Source organism: Mus caroli, unplaced genomic scaffold (assembly GCF_978045245.1).
Source record: "Mus caroli unplaced genomic scaffold, Mus_caroli_1 scaffold_3, whole genome shotgun sequence".
In the NCBI taxonomy this organism is placed as follows: domain Eukaryota; kingdom Metazoa; phylum Chordata; class Mammalia; order Rodentia; family Muridae; genus Mus; species Mus caroli.
This window is the reverse complement of record NW_028227258.1, coordinates 84,637,878-84,641,332: the sequence shown is the minus strand read 5'-3', so window position 1 is coordinate 84,641,332 and position 3,455 is coordinate 84,637,878.

Here is a 3,455-nt window from a genome sequence, read left to right as displayed (position 1 = left end):
ATACCACCATGGACTAAGGCTGATCTTAAATAACAAAATAAATAATAGAAAACCAACATTCACGTGGAAAATGAACAACACTCTTCTCAATGATACCTTGGTCAAGGAAGGAATAAAGAAAGAAATTAAAGACTTTTTAGAGTTTAATGAAAATGAAGCCACAACATACCCAAACTTATGGGACACTCTGAAAGCACTTCTAAGAGGGAAACTATAGATCTGAGTGCCTCCAAAAAGAAACTAGAGAGAGCACAAACTAGCAGCTTGACAACACACCTAAAATCTCTAGAAAAAAAGGAAGTAGATGGCAGGAAATAATCAAAATCAGGGGGGAATTCAACCAAGTGGAAACAAGAAGAACTGTTCAAAGAATCAACCAAAGGAGGAGCTGGTTCTTTGACAAAATCAACAAGATAGATAAACCCTTAGCCAGACTTACTGGAGGGCACAGGGACCACATCCTAATTAACGAAATCAGAAATGAAAAGGGAGACCTAACAACACACCCTGAAGAAATCCAAAGTACCATCAGATCATTCTACTAAAGGCTATACTCAACAAAACTGGAAAATCTGGACAAAATGTACAAATTTCTAGACAGATACCATATACCAAAGTTAAACCAGGATCAAGTTAATGATCTAAACAGTACCATATCCCCTAAAGAAATAGAAGCAAAAAAAGCCCAGGAGCAGATGGGTTTAGTGCAGAGTTCTATCAGACCTTCAAAGAAGATTTAATTACAGTTTTGCATAAACTATTCCACAAAAGAGAAGTAGAAGGTACTCTACCCAACTCATTCTATGAAGCCTCAATTACTCTGATACCTAAACCACAGAAAGATCCAACAAAGATAGAGAACTTCAGACCAATTTCCCTTATGAATATCGATGCAAAAATACTCAAGACAGTGATCTGCCCTGCAGGGAGCGCCATCCTGGCTCCGGGACTCCGCCGAACTTAGTCTGTACAGGTGAGAGTGAGGACCACAGAGGCAGACAGCTTCTGGGACAGGTGGGAGCCACAGAGCCGCTGAGGCAGCACCCTTTTGGGGCTGCAGACATCCGGCACCCTCCCAGCCGGAGGACAGTGATCTGCCCTGCAGGGAGCACCATCTTGGCTCCAGGACTCTGCCGAACTTAGTCTGTACAGGTTAGAGTGAGGACCACAGAGGCAGACAGCTTCTGGGACAGGCGGGAGCCACAGAGCCACTGAGGCAGCACCCTTTTGGGGCCGCAGACATCCAGCACCCTCCCAGCTGGAAGACAGTGGTCTGCCCTGCACAGGAGCCCTCTGCCTCAGGAGCAGGGAGCACATCTTGGATCCAGGACTCCACTGAACTTAGGAACTTAGTCTGCACAGCTGAGAGTGTGCACCACAGAAGCCTACAGCTTCTGTGACCTGCCAAAGCAACACAGCATCTGGGAAAGGTCCTTTTTTCCGCCTTCTTCTTCGGCCAGGAGGAGGTCCAAACGCCAGATATCTGTACACCTTCCCTTTAAGAGGAAAGCTTGTCAGCAGGGAGTGCTCTAACCACTGAAACTCAGAGGAGAGAGCCTGTCTCCCAGGTCTGCTGACAGACGATACTCAGAATCACCAGAAGAACAACCTCTGAACAGAGACAACTATAAGAACTCCAGAGATTACCAGATGGCGAGAGGTAAACGTAAGAATCCTACAAACAGAAACCAAGACCACTCACCATCATCAGGACCCAGCACTCCCACTTCCCCCAGTCCAGGGCACCCCAACACACCTGAAAAGCTAGTCCTGGATTTAAAAGCATATCTCATGATGATGGTAGAGGACATCAAGAAGGACTTTAAAGAACTACAGGAGAACATGGCTAAAGAGTTACAAGTCCTTAAAGAAAAACAGGAAAACACAACCAAACTGGTAGAAGTCCTTAAAGAGAAACAGGAAAACACATCCAATCAGATGATGGAAATGAACAAAACCATACTAGACCTAAAAAGGGAAGTAGACACAATAAAGAAAACCCAAAATGAGGCAACACTGGAGATAGAAACCCTAGGAAAGAAATCTGGAACCATAGATGCAAGCATTAGCAACAGAATACAAGAGATGGAAGAGAGAATCTCAGGTGCAGAAGATTCCATAGAGAACATCGGCACAACAATCAAGGAAAATGGAAAATGCAAAAAGATCCTAACTAAAAACATCCAGGAAATACAGGACACAATGAGAAGACCAAACCTACGGATAATAGGAGTGGATGAGAATGAAGATTTTCAACTCAAAGGACCAGCAAACATCTTCAACAAAATTATAGAAGAAAACTTCCCAAATCTAAAGAGATGCCCATGAACATACAAGAAGCCTACAGAACTCCAAATAGGCTGGACCAGAAAAGAAATACCTCCCGACACATAATAATCAGAACAACAAATGCACTAAATAAAGATAGAATACTAAAAGCAATAAGAGAAAAATGCCAAGTAACATATAAAGGCAAGCCTATCAGAATTACACCAGATTTTTCACCAGAGACTATGAAAGCCAGAAGATCCTGGACAGATGTTATACAGACACTAAAAGATCACAAATTCCAGCCCAGGCTACTATACCCAGCCAAACTCTCAATTAACATAGATGGAGAAACCAAAGTATTCCATGACAAAACCAAATTCACACATTATCTCTCCACGAATCCAGCCCTTCAAAGGATAATAACAGAAAAAAACCAATACAAGGACAGGAACCACGCCCTAGAAACAACAAGAAGGTAATCCCTCAACAAACCCAAAAGAAGACAGCCACAAGAACAGAATGCCAACTTTAACAACAAAAATAACAGGAAACGACAATTACTTTTCCTTAATATCTCTTAATATCAATGGACTCAACTCCCCGATAAAAAGACATAGACTAACAAACTGGCTACACAAACAAGACCCAACATTTTGCTGCTTGCAGGAAACTCATCTCAGAGAAAAAGATAGACACTACCTCAGAATGAAAGGCTGGAAAACAATTTTCCAAGCAAATGGTATGAAGAAACAAGCTGGAGTAGCCATTCTAATATCTGATAAGATTGACTTCCAACCCAAAGTCATCAAAAAAGACAGGGAGGGGCACTTCATACTCATCAAAGGTAAAATCCTCCAAGAGGAACTATCAATCCTGAATATCTATGCTCCAAATACAAAGGCAGCCTCATTCATTAAAGAAACTTTAGTAAATCTCAAAGCACACATTGCACCTCATACAATAATAGTGGGAGACTTCAACACACCACTTTCACCAATGGAAAGATCATGGAAACAGAAACTAAACAGGGACACAGTGAAACTAACAGAAGTTATGGATCAAATGGATCTGGCAGATATCTACAGAATATTTTACCCTAAAACAAAAGGATACACCTTCTTCTCAGCACCTCATGGTACATTCTCAAAAATTGACCACGTATTTGGGCACAAAACAGGACTCAA